The sequence below is a fragment of the Lissotriton helveticus genome, chromosome 3_1 (genome assembly GCF_964261635.1).
Source record: "Lissotriton helveticus chromosome 3_1, aLisHel1.1, whole genome shotgun sequence".
NCBI lineage: Eukaryota > Metazoa > Chordata > Amphibia > Caudata > Salamandridae > Lissotriton > Lissotriton helveticus.
The window spans coordinates 2,087,280,455-2,087,297,074 of NC_136061.1; the positions used below are offsets into that span (position 1 = coordinate 2,087,280,455).

The 16,620-nt window shown below is 45.9% G+C and overlaps 1 protein-coding gene across 4 annotated transcripts in view; it reads right to left on the reverse strand.

Annotated features, from left to right (window-relative positions):
* Positions 1-16,620, reverse strand: part of LOC144824122 (aminopeptidase Ey-like) — an 836,887-nt gene that overhangs the window by 533,335 nt on the left and 286,932 nt on the right. The window lies entirely within an intron of this gene.

Here is a 16,620-nt window from a genome sequence, read left to right on the forward strand (position 1 = left end):
TGGATCCTGTTCGAATGGGGGCCACATCAAAAGTAGGACCCACTATGGGTTTTGCACCCATGAGCTCCTGGTTCCACATATTTGCAGGGTTTTTTTGAGGAGGAAAGATGCACTCATATTCAGAGTGTAAAAGAGTGGTGTCATCAAAAACGATTTTTTAAATCTTTTTATTTAGTGCAGGTTCAGAGACAGAGGAAAAAAAAGAACAGCAAACAGATGGCGTGCTCAAGGCAATATTTTGTCCCATGTTATAAATCACAATCTAAAATGCGTCTAGTCTCATCCCTGCGGTCCCGGTAAAAGTGCTTGTGTATGTTTGGCTTCTGACAAGGAGACAGACATTGCTATTCAACCTGCTCCAATGGATGTGGCACAGGTAGCTCTGCCAGGTCCCATATTTGCAAAGACCCAGCAGAGACCTGCACTAACCTCTACCTTAGTAGAAGTATACACTACAGAGAGGCAATCGATGACACAACCACCTACCTCCAGTTCTTCTTCAGGCTTTGGCAGTGGCCTTGTAAAAAAGTACTCCTCCCCAGTTTGGCACGTTTTTATGGTTAGCTGACAGGGGGATCATATTGCAGTTTGTAGCATTTGCAACACACATGTTCATTGAGGTAAGCCAGGTACACATTATGGTACTGGAGGCCAAACGGCCTATATGAAAAAACACAACGCAATACTGTGGGAGAAGCACCTAAAAAAATTGCTGAACGTGGTTGTGGTGGTGATAGTGAGGTGAGCCGGAGAACATCAGCGACAAGTCGAATCATTGTGGTAGGTGATGATGAGGTAGAGGGTAACATCCTTACACAAAGAAGCCCTGTCCCCAGGAGGGCGCCAGCAGAATCACCCAGGTCAGCGACTTCCAAAGGCACAAGACTCAGAGTCAGAAGGAGACACCAGGGCATACAGTGACTGCCCCACCACAATGCGCACTAAGTCGGGCCCGAGAAAAGAATAAAAAAATACAGGCTACTATTAGGGCATGTTTAGGCAGGAGGGACCCTACAAATGCAACCGCCCAGTGGCACGTTTGTACAATGGGAAGCTGGCAAAAAATGTTAATACTGGACTTCCTCCTTTTTTTTTTGTGGAAGGAGTGGGATTCTTAGAATTAGTGGCAGCCATCTGCCCAAAATGGAAGATTCCAACTTCAATCAATCAATCAGAGTACTTGTTAAGCGCGCTACTTACCCGTAAGGGTCCCAAGGCGCTGGGGGAGAGAGGGTGCTGCTACTGCTCGAAGAGCCAGGTCTTGAGGAGCCTTCTGAAGGCGAGAAGGACTTGGGTCTGCCGTATGTGGGTATGGAGGGTGTTCCAGGTCTTGGCGGAGAGGTAGGAGAAGGATCTGCCACCGGAGGTTGTTCGTTGGATGTGGGGGACAGCTGCGAGGGTGAGGCTGGCGGAGCGGAGCTGGTGGGTGGGGGTGTGGAATCTGAGTCTGCCTTTCAGGTAGGCTGGTCCGGCATTGTGGAGTGCTTCGTTTGCGTGGGTGAGGAACTTGAATGTGATCCTCTTGTCGACGGGGAGCCAGTGTAGGTCTCTCAGGTGGGGGATGATGTGGCCGCGGCGGGGGACGTTGGCATCAGTCGGGCGGAGGCGTTTTGGATGCGCTATAGTCGTCGTAGGTGTTTGGCTGGGATTCCTGCGTAGAGTGCGTTGCCATAGTCCAGTCTGCTGCTGACGAGGGCCTGTGTCACCGTTCTTCTTGATTCGGTGGGGATCCACTCGTAGATCCTGCAGAGCATGCGGAGGGTGTTGTAGCATGAGGAGGAGATGGCGTTGACCTGCTTCGACATGGAGAGGGAGGAGTCGAGGATGAATCCTAGATTGCGTGCATGTTCGGTGGGTTTTGGTGCTGTTCCCAGTGTGCTCGGCCACCAGGAGTTGTCCCAGGCTGAGGGGGTGGGTCCGAGGATGAGGACCTCCTTCTTGTCCGAGTTCAGCTTCAGGCGGCTGCTCCTCATCCAGTCAGCGAGGGCCTTCATTCTCTCGTGGATGTTGGTTTTGGCGGTGCGTGGGTCCTTGGTGAGGAAGAGGATGAGCTGGGTGTCGTCGGCGTGGGAGATGATGTTGAGGTCAATTCAATTCAAAATAGCTTTATTCAACAGTTTTGTCATAAAAGCACAACATACATATACAGACAATTTAAAATAATAAATATTACAAATTGTAAGAACAGTTTAAGAAAGTATTAAACCTCACATAACTGCCGGATAATGCTTGAGTTAAAAATGATAAGATAGGTACATATATCTACAATATTCCTCAAATATTTCCTACCCCGTTCATTGTCGGAAGATAAAATACAAGATTAACATTAAGATAATTAGGTCCATGATCAGTCCTAGGAAAGTGCCTTTGCCCGAATAGACCAGGCCCATCCCAGAAATTTTGCTACCGCAATTGCTATTAATGGGGATGAATCCGTTGTAATACTCTCATTGCTTCTCCATGCCTACTAAATCCAAGTAGTTTGCAAATAGGTTGATGTTGAGGTCATGATTGCGGGCCACTTGTACAAGGGGCACCATGTAGACGTTGAACAGTGTCGGGCTGAGGGATGAGCCCTGGGGGACGCCGCAGATGGTGTTACTGACTACGGATCGGAAGGGTGGGAGGCGGAGGCTCTGGGTTCTGCCAGAGAGGAAGGACGTGGTCCAGTCAAGAGCCTTCTCTTGGATTCCGGCTTCTAGGAGGCGTGTCTTTAGAGTGCAATGGCAGACCGCATCGAAGGCGGCCGACAGGTCCAGGAGGATGAGGGCTGATGTTTCGCCGTTATCTAGTTGACGCCTGATGTCGTCTGTGGTGGCGATAAGGGCTGTCTCGATGCTGTGGTTTCGTCTGAATCTGGACTGGGATGGGTCCAAGATGTTGTTGTCTTCCAGGTGGCGGGTCAGTTGTATGTTGACGATTTTCTCGATGACCTTTGCCGGGAACGGGAGCAGGGAGATAGGTCGGAAGTTCTTGAGGTCCTTGGGGTCCGCTTTGGGCTTCTTGAGGAGGGCGTTGATTTCGGCATGATTCCAGCTTTCCGGGAATGTTGCTGTTTCGAATGAGATGTTGATAATGCGGCAGTAACAAGCCCAGAGGAGGCACTCCTACCCCATTGACCCTTCTAAATCTTTTAGAAGCTTCTTTCCCCTTCTGCCAGATGCGGCAAGACAGACAATTACATGGGCGTTAATTATGTCCCGGCTGGATTATGTAAATGCCCTCTTTTCGGGCATCCCGAGCTATCTAGTGAAGAAGCTACAGGTGGTTCCGAACACCGCAGCTAGACTGCTGTCGGGGCTGTCAGCCAGGGACAGTGTACAGAATCTGTTGCGTCTATATCACTGGCTGCCGTTAGCAGCCAGAGTAAAGTTTAAACTATTGATTACAGCTCATCGTGCGCTTCATGGATGCAGGCCTCTTTATCTACAGAGGCGGGTGTCTTTCTATGCACCTAAGCACCCTTTGCGCTCCGGATCCCTATTCCTGGCTCGTGTCCCACGCTTTAGGCGGCAGAGGATGGGTGGTGGCTCCTTCTCAGTGAAGTCAACTATTGCCTGGAATGCTCTCCCGCTGGCTCTGCGCACTATTCATGATCCAGTGGTTTTTAAAAGAAAGCTGAAAACCCATCTTTTTATCTGAAGCTCACCATGTTACCCCGTTAGACACGTGGCGGGACACTTCTGAGTATCCTTGTGTGCAATAAATTCATGTAACATAAAATAACATGTTGATGACCTTCCGTACTTGGGGTGCGATGGCAGCGTCTGCTTTGTTGAATACGTGGTGTGGCCACGGGCCACACGGTGATCCTGAGTGGATGGAGTTCATGACCTTGCATGTCTCGTTGTCATTGACGTTGGACCAGGAGGTCAGGCAGTTGGCGCTGGTGGTGTTCACAGGGGGGGTGGAGTCTGGCGTAGTCGGTGCGGTGATGGTGTTGAAGCTGGATGTCAGCGATCTTGCGGTGGAAGAAGAAGGCTAGTGAGTTGCATGGTTCTTGTGAGGGCAGGGTGTTGTTGGTGTTGGTGCAGGGGTTGGAGAGTTCCTTTACAATGCTGAAGAGCTCTTTGCTGTTGTGTGCGTTGTTATCTAAGCGGTCTTTAAAGGAGGATCTTTTGGCTAATCTGATGAGGTGGTGGTGTCTGCAGGTGGCGTCCTTGTGGGCTGGGCGGTTGCCAGGTGTGCGTTCGTGGAGCCATGTCTTCTCCAGTTTCCCGCATGCGCGTTTGGAGGCCTGGAGCTTGTTGGTGAACCAGGTGGCTCTCTTGTTGGCGTGGCTGTTGGAGGGTTTCTTGAGCGGGGCGAGGGTGTTGTTGCAGTCATCGATCCACTGTCTGAGGATGCGGGCTGCTGCGTCTGGGTTGGTGGGATCGGTGGGTGGGTGCTTAGCAAGGGAGGTGATCAGCTGATCTTTGGTGACTTTGCTCCAGCAGCGGGAGGCAGCTGTTGGGTGCGGTGGTGCGCTGTTGGTTTCTTGAAGGTGCAATGGATGCAGCGGTGGTCGGTCCAGTGGAGTTCGGTGGTGTGGTCGAAGGCGACGTGGGAGCCTGTGGACAAGATGGGGTCAAGCGTGTGGCCAGCGGCGTGGGTGGGTGTGGTGACGAGTTGTCTGAGGCCGAGGTTGGCGGGGTTGGCGATCAGGGTGGCGGAGTTGGCGTTGTTGTTGTTCTCGATGTGGAAGTTCAGGTCCCCGAGGAGGATGTAGTCCGTGGAGGCGAGTGCGTGGGTTCTGGCGAGGTCGGCGATGGAGTCGCTGAACTGATCCGGGGTCCGGGTGGTCTGTAGATGAGTGTTCCTCTGAGGGTGGTGTTGGGGTCCGTGTGGATCCGGAAGTGCAGGTGTTCGGCGGTGTTGAGAGTGTCGTCAGCATGGGTGACGACCTTAAGGGTGGACGATGGCTATTCTTCCTCCGATTCCGTTGGCGCGGTCCCTGCGGGTGATCTTGTAGCCGTCCGGGATGGCTATGGCGATTTCGGGCGCCGAGGAGTCGTTCCACTAGGTCTCGGTCAGGAAGGCAACGTCTGGGGCGGAGGTGTGGAGCAGATCCCAGAGCTCGACAGCGTGTTTGCGTGCGGAGCGGGTGTTGAGGAGTATGCAGCGGAGGTGGTTGGGTCCAGTCTTTGGATGTTTGGTGGTTCTGTCACAGGTGAAGCTGCAGGTGTGGCAGGAGAAGGGTCCGTGGGTCTGTTTCGTGGCAGCCTGGAAGCAGGCGTGGTTTCGGCCGGTGTTGAGTGCGTGGAGGATGCTGGCGTCATAGTGGATTCTGGTGTTGTGGCGTTCATGGGGTCCAGGGGTTCTGGTGCTGGGCACCGTCCAGGCACGGACGGGCACAGATGGGCTTGCCTTGGGCAGGTGCGCCTGCGGCACGCCCGGTTCTCATGTTCCCGCTTCTCGGCCTGCTTATGAGGTGGTTTGGGAGGGAGGAGCAGCTGGGAGGAGTGAGCGGGGAGGTGAATGGGTGTGCAGGGGGGCGGAGCCGCAGGGAAGCAGCAGCGGGAAAAGGCTGGAACAGGAGCGGTGGGGAGCAGGGGGAACTGGCGCATGGGCAGGGGGAAGGAGAGAAAAAAACTCAGGAAACACGGAGGCAGCAAGGACAATCAGGTGACGAGCAGCGGCGTAGGGGCGACCTGCCTGCAAGCAGGGTCAAAGGTTGCTCTTGCTAGCGCTACTCGGCCAGTATAAGAGGTGGCTTGGGAGGGAGGAGCGGCTGGGAGGCGGGAACGGGGAGGCGAATGGGTGTGCAGGGGGGGCGGGCCGCAGGGAAGCAGCAGCGGGACAGGGCCGGAACGGGAGCGGTGGGGGGGCGGGGGAATTGGCGTCCGGGAATGGAGAAGAAGAGAAAAAACTCAGGAAACACTGAAGCAGCAGGGGCAAATAGGTGACGAGCAGCGGCGTGGAGGTCGCCCTGCCTGCTTGAACCTATTTTGCCAGATTTTCTGTTCCAGCACTGCATCTGCTGCAACTGGATGGACAAGTTTTGTTGCAAAGTGTTGTTCACACTATCCACCTGACAACAGACATGTGGATCAGTTTTCAGGCGATACTGCAACCTGGATCTGGTGGCTATTTCGGGGTCCTGTGTTCGGACTACTGCATCAACGTGGTGGTGCAAGACTTTCTCAAAAAAGAAGACATAGTCAGCAACATATTGACCACCTGCAGAAGAATCTGCACTCATTTCAGCTATTCTTTTAAATCTCGGAAGCAATTGTGGATTATTAAGCGTGCTACTGGAGTACCAGTTAACCACGTCAGTGCTCATGACGTCTCCATGCCGTCATGTGTCACAGTAGTCGTGTGCTCATGAAGGCATGGAGCTGTCATGCCGCTGCCGCTCCTTCCACGTGACTTTAATTTCCCGCCTGTGCGGGTGAATTAATGAGTGAGGGGTTGTGGCGGCAACTCATCGTCATGAGCAGACGCCGCCAGTGAGGCATGATGGCGTGACCTCTAGCCCCCATGCACCGCGGTGTAAGTCACGGCACAGGGAAGGGGTTAAAGCCCTGATACAGGAGGTGCCAACACTTTGGAACTTGAACTATTACAAGTTGCAACGCCTGTTTGTGCAGTTCAAATAGATCAATGTCTATGCCGTTCAAAGAGGTGGGGATGCAATTGGAAAAGCTATGACGATGGATGCAGACAAATGGGGCCTATTCAATGCCTTACACAGATGCTACTCCTTTTAGAGGTTTTTACACAAAAGTTAGCAAGGAGGACAGTACGATAGGCCAAGCTATCCCATTTCTGCTGCTACAGGACCAGCTAAAGAATATGTCTTAAAGGTTTGCAGTCGAAGGTGTGAACAAAAGCACAGAATCACATGTCTTGGTTGAGAGCTTAATCCTTCACTTGGCTTAAAATATAAGGCTGAGACATGACATCACCTTGTCAAAAGAGTACATCAGTGCTGGACTACTTGATCCATTGTACAATAAAATTCTGTCCACTTTCATTCTTTTTTATTAAAAATACAAGAGATGGATTGTTAAGCAAGCCAGAGACCTGGAAGAAGAATGGCTGGAACTTATGAGTCCCACCCTGCATTTTTAGGGTGCTGCCTTGAAATTCCAGAGAGGGCAGTCTTGTCTGACAACAGCCACTTACACCAGCCACCAGACCATCGGTAACAACAGTAACAGAAGGATCGGACTCAACCTCTGCATTGTATTGGTATGAAATGGCAGGGCTTACGTCCGGTGCAGAGGCAATGGCAAATGTGGTCAAGCAAGTAGCAGTACCAATGACCATCTAGAGGATGTTCCAGGAGTATCTGGATGATCCAAAATAGGTCTATGTAGATCAAACCCCATTGATGTATTGGTATGGGAAGATGTGCCATTGGTCAGAGCTCAACAGACTGGCAAAAAAGTATCTGGCTTGTTCTGCAGGCAGTGTGTCTGCTGAGCGTATGTTCAGTGCAGCTTCGGCAGTTGTTACAGGGAGAAGGACCAGTTTCTCACCGAAGGACCAGTTTCTCACCTCAAAATGTGGAGAGATGGACTAAATTCAAAATGAACCCACATTTCATTCCGCAGAATTACATAGTTCCTGAAACAGCACAGGAGGAGGAGGTGGAATGCTGGTCAGATTTAAATGTGTTAGCTGACCAACTTGAACCACTTGAGTTTGGGAATAAATTCTATTTCTCGGACTGAGTATGTCAGTGCCACCATGGAACTTTTTAATTATTACTAGTTGAACTTCGTTCTTTGCAAAAAAAAAGTAGTTAGTAGAACATTATGTTTGTATCAGATTTATGCTGCCCCACATTTGTTAGTCACATATATTGCCAGATTGCAGTTGGACCAGTGTGCAGTGAAGAAGCCTTCATAATTCCTTCATGAAATTGCCTCCCTTGCATGCCTATATTTTTTTTTGCATCACTTAGCAAGGCTTCCCAGAAGATCATTGATGTACAAGAGTGCCAATACCAAATTCCAATGTGTTGCCTGCGTCATAGATACAATTGTGTACCTACTACCTAACCTGCCCATGCTTAGATTGGAAGAGGAAACTACAACTACTCTAACAATGAGTGAGTGATTGTGAGTGATGATTGATGATTCATGTGGTAGCAAACAGTGATGGAGGGTGTTCAACTGCAATTTGTAAACTTGGTTGAGATGATTTGCAATGTTTGGGACCTGAATGGTGGGTGATAATTTTTCCTGGAGATGATTGGCCTTTACAAACGTACTTAGCGAAAAGTAACATGTACGGTCTACTCCTATGATCCTTCTTTTTTTCATCACCTAGAAGGGATATCCCAGAAGATAGTTTTATTGACAAGACTGCCAAATTCCAATATGTTGCTTGCATCAAAGAGGAGATACAATTGTCTACCCACCACCATGCTTGAATTGGAACAAGTAACTATTGCACCAACAAATGATTCTATTATTGAGTGATTATGAGTGAGAATGATGATTCACATTGTGGCAGACAGTAGGTATTCAACTGTAATTTGTAATCTTGATTGAGTTGATTTAAAAATGTTGGAGCCTGAATGATGGGTGATCTTTTTTCCTGGATGTGATTGACCATTTCACACTTAGCTAAATTTACTTTCAGGGTCCTCTCCATTTTTCTGATTCTACAGAGACCAGACAAGTCACTTTAGTTAACAAACAAAAACATATACAAAGTACTGCAATTCTGTTTCTCTACTTGATCTTCAACAGCACTGCACTACATGTCTAACTTGCTTGGTCAGGATTGGGATGGAGTTACTCAAAGTGAGGGGAGGATGGAAGAACTCAGAGCGGGACCACCTCATGAACTGCTAGAGGAAAGAATTTATTGAATTCAAAGGGAAAATATGTCTCTGATGCCTAGTAATCACCTATGCATAATGGAAAGAAGTGTGTTGATTTGGGAAATGCTGCTGAGTGTGTGTGTTGCACTGGTGGCAAATTTGAAACTCAGAGTCCTCATGTTTTTGATCTGCCAATGAGTCTTCTTGGTACACTCCTCATGAAGCTGACATTCCTTCTCTCCAGCTCCTTGACTCTACAATACAGTTTCTGTTTTATAATCCATTTCCTTCTCGTCTCCTGCATGAATGAAAGGCGGAAGGTGAGCTCAATACTCCTGCTTGTCTATCGGACCGATCCTGACAGGCATCCAAGAGTGATGAACATTCCCTAGGGGAATGCAAATGCACTACCCAATTTTCAACACAGAATCATTTTTCTTTCTTTTAGCAATCCTATTTTTAGCACTGGGTGGGTCACTCCTCCATAATTTACTTTTTTCAAACCTAGAAGAAAGAACATTTAGTTACCTGATAACTTGGTTATCTGGGGCAGAAGGATTGTTTGCAATGCATATAAGTGTACAGTGTCCTACTCATTACCTTGCTTACTTCGATTGATAACGATAATGTGCTGCAGTGCTCATCTCCCAGAAAAATATTGTCCTTGTGTAGTGTTTGTCGTTATCATACCTTTCTCCAAATCCCCTTCCCCATCCATTAAATCCATAACCCTCTTCCTCCGGAATATGTGATTTATTGAGGTGTGACTTAATTTACACCATAAATGGATTACACACTTGGTGAGGTGGATGTGGTGAAAGCGACACCAACTCACGGCAGGATCTGCTATTACCTAACTAAGCAATAGCCCACACTGAACCCATTTACCCATCCACACATAAAAGTGATCCATATTTTAGATACAGAAGAATATCAGTCATCAGCTTCATCATTCAGGCCTAGTGCTGTATAACCGCTTATTCTTGTCACATCCAGACTTTTAGTCCACTTTTCATGACTTTAGTATTTCATAAATTTAGTTTTAATTAAATACTAGTTCCCCATTGCTCAGAAGAAGTTATTGTTTCTATTTTTTGATATTCTATTACTAACAGGTATTCTTTGTTGGGTCATGTAGTAGTCTGGTCTAAATTTTTTGTAAAGCTCACCTGGATTGCACTGGGACCTTGCTTGTGACATTTTGATGCCTTTCCTGTTATTGCTTCATCTATATTCAGGTAACAGAAATATGGAGTGAAATGAAGTTGTTAAGCTACTAAGTAAGCAATTAACTACCACTGCAGATAAGAAATTGTTTATTTAGATTGTTGTAGGCGATATAGGTCTTGTCAACATCCCCCCTAGTGGTCAAGATAGTTGTAGAGGGTCATAAAGCAATGGTATTTAATTAACTATAGCTAACCGGTATACACTTTTATAAACAGATTTAAAAAACAGGCTACGCAAAAAGGCCCTAGTGCAAAGTAAAAGTAAAACACAAATAAACTACTTCAGGCGCAGAGTGTGGTAAAATAATTTTCCCCTTTAATATTTTACTAAAAGCCCCATCCTCTCTACCCACAAAAGGCCCAACCCCTCTCCCAAAAACAAATTGAACCATCCCCACCCAATGTCCAAGCAAAGGTCCAAGAAAAATATACCCAGTCCATCTCCCATCCCTCCGTCTCTACCCACAAGAAGTCCCTCCCACCCAAATATCTTTTTTAAAGGGCCTAGAACACGGCGTTGTCCATATGGGTCTGGAGCTGGTGCAGGCTTTGCTCCCCATCTGGCTTTCAATGCGGTCGAGCAGGACGCAAAGCTGAAATTGTCTGTCCAAGTAGAAGGGGGTGGCAGTAGTGGCAGGCAGGGCCCCTGATAGCTGGCAGTGGCCCCGGTGATGTAATACCAGGGAAACTGAAGGCTGGGGTTGGCTTGCTACTTAAACTCTTCTTCCTCCAGGGCCACCAGACGCCACATTCAGACTGGATGGTCTCCAGCCTCTGCTTTCACAGCCTGACCAATATCTCCTACCTGGTGAATAGCTATATTGAGAAAACCAAAAAGAAAAAAGACAAATTGTAACCAAACACTTGTTTAAAATTAAGTAGTTGGTGGCACATTTCTGGATCCCAAGGGCCATTTGAATTTAATATGATTATGATTAGGAGAATAAGAAGACCAATGTTATGCTTTGCCCACACATTCCTCACATAAAAGCACTAACTGGCAGAAAAGAATTAAGACAGAATAACACCAGATGAAAAAAATCAGTTATTTGACTTTTTTATGCTTTTCTAGTAACACATTGAGTGGAAAAATTAACATAATTCACCTCTCATTAATGAGTAAGGCATTATGCACTAAGGAGTACAAGTTGCTAAATTAATGGAGGCGTGCTATTCAGCACGTTGGGTACTTTGCTACTGTCTGCAGCTGAGGCATATGTAGTGGACGATTATCTATCTTTAATTCTAATGGCACTGCTCTTCTCCAAATGCCTTTCACTTTCTACCCTGACTCTAAAGAAGCAGATGAATAATAAATAAGATGCTATGTCACACACAGCACGTATGAAATGCAGATATTATTATCCTGTTTGTCACAAGTAGCCGAGTGGGAAAACGATGCATGGCACTACAGGGAAATGGATGGGTTATATAGATTCTACTTAACATGTTCGTCAAAGAGTGTCCCCTAAGTCAAACTTGAAATCAAATCAGGTACTTAGTCCCACCATACTCACTGGCCTCGCACACCACAACAAATTTTTCAAAGAAATTAATTCGCTGGATAGTAAGGAAAGGAAACTTGACTTACTCTACTGCAGGGTAAGGTAGAGGGATTAGATGGATAGGCAGAGTTTTTGCTATAGAATAGAGGGGTTTCAGTGATGATCAATTAGTCATGTGCCTAAGCTTTGGCTTATTTGGTCACTATAATCTGTGAAAGTCAAAATATAAAAATTTGAACAGGCATAAAATAAATCTGCTATGGGAAACCATGAAAATATTAGTGTGGAATCACTTCACAAGGCCATAAATATGTGGCATACATCAAGTATGAATTTTTCAATTTTTTGGTAGTCTGGGGGGGAGGAACTTAGGAAACAATAAAGGTGTGAAGTGGGCAAAGTGGGCAAAGGGAAACACACCCTGTGTGTTTGGTTTGCAATGCATAGAAATCTTTGTAAATGCAGCATTAAATGAAGCAGACACACATTGCACAGCCACAACTGAAGTCACAAATTGAACCATGCTGGACTTCGGTCATGAGTGGTGAAATGCCATGGACAAGAAGGGGTGATGAATGACAATGGGCAGGATACATATCTGCCTCACTTAACAAATACAGTGGGTTAACCCCTCCCATGCTGATTACGAGCTGAGCTCGTCATCAGCCACGGTGCTCGTGTGCTGATGACAAGCTGAGCTCGTCATCAGCACCGGGGCGCTGTGGGTGCCCCCCCCGGCACAGCGGAAGAATTACCCCCACAGAGAAGGGGTTAAGGTATTAGAAGAAAAATTAAAATACCCCCACTTTCAACCATAGATTTGATAACCATAAAACAAAGTAAACAAAGTGGGTAAGCAACATGCCATTTCCAGAAGAGCTCCCTTGTTTATTCATCCAAGCAATCCTTTCCTTCTTCCTATTATATTCACCCATAGCCACCATGATTTAAGCTTCACTTTCTCTCATCCAAATTTCCAATCCTTCCATTCAGTATCCACCCTTTCTTTCAATCATCCTTTCACCCATCCATCCATTAACCCAATATCCACCCACACATGCTTTTGCAAATCCATGCATCATTTCACTTATATACCATTTCATCCATCCTTTCTTTTAACCCTCTGTTCTTTCCCGCTTCCCTCAAGCCATTATTTTGAGCGTTCATTATGTGAGCTTTTGTTGAGTTGACAATAGAAGAGGCCATACCTCAGCCACTGCTGTTGCTTGTAAAGTGGGTGCTTCCTGATCACTAGCAATACCGAGACCCTAGTAGCTAGTGAGTATAATAGTAATCGTCAATAAGCAAGGAATGTAACTGACTACCACCCATCCCTGCAGGTACTTCTCTCCCTCAAACTGAATCCCCTTCTCCTCCTGCAGCAGCACTTGAGCCAGCAACCCTCTATGTGGCTACAAAAAAGCATTATACATTTTTAGATGCCAGATACACCTCCCCTTATTTTTTTTTTAAATAAAAAAAACTACTGCAGTACATCACCAGAGTTTGGTTAGCACTACAGCATCTTCTATCAAAAATATCATGCTGGGAATTGTGTTGCTTCACAATGTTAGAAAAGTGAGGTAGTGAACCCAACCAAAAGCTTTTTGTAATGGAGGGGCACAGCTATAGTCTAGGATGATGATACTCTGAGTCACTGAAGTGCAATGAAGTGGTGGAATAATAATAATGGTCAATAAAAGACATATGGTGCTGGTTGGCAAATGCATTGAGAGTTCATACTTTCCAGCCATCCTGCATTATCATGGGGACTACTGGTATACTGAATAAAAGAATTACACAACACAATATTGGGGGTTCGGGGCATGGTCACTGGCCATGGCCACTCTCTTGTTAACTGTTAGAGCATGAGCAAGAAAAAAGCCTTCTCAGCAAGCAAACATTGTGAATATTAGCTTACTTAGGCCTGCAATCGTCACAGTAGTACCAAAATTCTGTTCTTAGTCTTGCAGTACCACAATGTATATAGGTGAGAGGGAAAGATTACCAACAAAGCAGAAGAAAAGTAAAGACTAATAAAGACCGTACAAAGTCAGCTACCAAAAAAAGAAACATGAAATAAAAAGATAATGCAGGGATAGCAGAAATTAAACAAAATTTCTATAAGGGAGTTGAGAAAAAAAGAGGACAGTACAAAAAAAAACAAGAATACTTACTGGGCTGAGCAGAGCCCTCAGCATTGGTGTTGGTGGTTGGTGCCTCCTCCCCAACTCTTCTGACCCCTCTCTGCCCTGCCCCTCTTCTTGCCCTTGGGTCATGATGTAAGGAATAAAGAAGATTAAAAAAAGAATGGTGGTATAGTTATTCTCCACAAAATTATTATGACAAGGAAACACAGTAACATTCTACTTATCTAAATCAGCTCGCCTGTAGTACTAGTATTGACTAATGTTGAGTTGGTCATACTAATCCCAAAATCCCTATTCCAAATTTCCTTAAGAAAAACTATTTTTGGAACTAATGCATAACAATGAATGAGATTTGATTCTATTCTCATTTCTCAATACCCTTTATAGACCTACTCAGTCTCCATTTATGGCATAGATGCATACAAGTACTACACATCAATGTGAAAGTGCTTGGGACAGTACAAGCAACATAAAGAAAGTCACAGAGAAATATAACTCACTGATAACACTAATTCACTATGGTGATAGGGGATAGAGATGTCTGCACTAAATTCTGAAACAATCAAGCAAATTGAGTGCAGAGGAGTACGTAGTGCCGAGCACGTGCCTAGTTCAAATTAGATCACATAATAATATTCTTAATGTAATTTAAACATATCTTACCTCTGACTGTGAGCAGCCTAATATTTGGAAAAAAGTGTTAGAATCATAGAACACAAACACAACAAATAATTAATACTCACCGAGCCCCACAATCTCAATGCCTAGCAGGTCGTGCAGGTCCTGCTCCAGGTCTAGGATATCCGCCCAGTGGTGTATCAGCTGCTGAGTGGTGCACTGGACTTGGCAGGTGCGTCACTTACACCTGGGAACTCTTCCCATACACAGCCGGCAGTCCAGCAGGGTATACCCACATCCAGGCCTGCAGCCTGCTGGAAGCATGGAGTGGAGGTGGCACTGCATGAAAAAAGACTAGTGCTGCTACCTCCACCTCACAAAAGATTGCTCGAGGCTGCACCCTTTGGTGCACCTCCGCCCTCAAGGAAAGTGCCTGCTGCTGGCAGTTCAGGGGGGCTTGGAAGCACCACTTCCCTGGTCACCCTGTTCTGCCTTGACACTGGGTAGGTTAAAAAAGAAAAGAAACTGGAGAAGGGAGGGAGGAAGGAAGGAAGAAATAAGGAAATAAAGGAAAAATAAACAAAAATACAAAAAGTCACCAAAAAATTAAAAAATTTTAAATACACAGATACAAAAACACACACTAACACCTCAAATAAAAATGAGAGGTCAAATTAATTAGGAGGGCGGAGGATTGAAAAGATTAAGGAGGGATTCAAAAACAGGCTCAGCACCATGAATAGAGTAAGAAAACACAATGGCTGCATCCATGCAAACTGCGTTGTGCCATTTGTGCATGATTTTTTACATGAGGACGTACTGTGTTGAATATGATGTAAAAATGCAACGCAAACAGTGGCAGCGGAAACCTCCGCTCAGCTGCGTAACTTCGCATAGAGCAGCTGATTTTTCTTTACCACTTTGGTGAGTTTCACGTAGCACGACTCCGCAAACTCTGCCCAGGCCTACATTTCTCCAGAAAAACAACTAAGTCAGAAGGTAAACTTTCCATGGGAATGAACTTGGTCCCTGTATCCCACCTGCGCTTCACTGCTGTTAGCCTTAACTTTTGACTTTGACCAGGTCTAGCGCCACCAGATACCTGTGGTTGGTGGTTGGTGCTTGGTGCTCTTTGGAGCTAGAAACATCTAAAACTTTGAAAAATCATATTTCTGGTTCGCTGCATCAGATTTTTGACTTTGGGCTGTTGTCCAATAGGAAGATTTTATGAAGAGATGTGTGGGGGCCTTTACCTTTTTTGTGGTAGTTGAAAATTTAATGGAAAACCTAATCACAAGAAGAGGTGAGATAATCGGTGCAAAAGTCAAGGACACCATTAATGAAACTCCAACGCTGCCAGGTTACGGGTATAAGATGTTCTGTCTTCCTGTTTTTGGTGTTGTGTTGTGCAGCTTTGGAATGAGCAGTGTCATTTATTGAGTTAATCGTTTTGTATTTAAGGGAATTCCTTTAGGGTAAATGAAAATCTCCACCACTTTTTTCTGATGTATTGAGGTGGAGGATGTTGTATTCTAGCAGTAATATGGTGGAATAGAGGGTGAGCAAAACCAAGGCTTTGTGAGTGCAGTAGCTTCAAGGTTAAAGTCTTCAATGAGGGTGGATGCAGACCAAAAACCTTCACCTCTGACCTGTCATGTAGGACATGAGTCACTGGGCTGATGTGATTCTTCTAAGGTTGAATAGGCAGATTGATCATTGATTGCAGTTAAGAATTCAAGAGATAGTGGTAATAGAATGTGTTGTGGGATATTTGATCAGAGAGTATTCACATGTGGATGTGTTTCATACAATATGCATGGAATAATTTTACAAAGCATTGGGACTGGTGTATGTGCTAGACTCTGTAGGAGTAGGTGTTTTCAAGTGCAAGTCAGATCTAATGGGGGGGGCTGGAAATCAATCCCTGGTAGGAGAGTGTTCATGGGAGAAAGACTGCGATTTTTGGTGTCAAGCTCTACATCAATTTATACAGGTAATTCAATTTCAGTTTGATGTCAAATAGCTCATTTTGGGAAGTGGTTGAAGAGATTCCTGAACTGCTTATTAGTACATAGCTGTTATGGGACCCCTTAAGACATCTCAACATGACTTGGAACATTTTGAGGCTGCAAAATAAAATAAATTTAGACCACAAAAAGCAAAATGTGTGGTAATATGTACGGCCAGAAAATGTACCTGTCACTAACAAAGTGGCCCAGCCAGCAAACCAGTTACGAACAGCAAGCTTGTGGTGCAGAACGAGATGTCCAATGCCACAGAGAGTTCCACAAAACAGTTTAAAATGTGAGCTCTCTCTGACACCACCCAGACATGCGGCTTCTCAGCATGACATACAC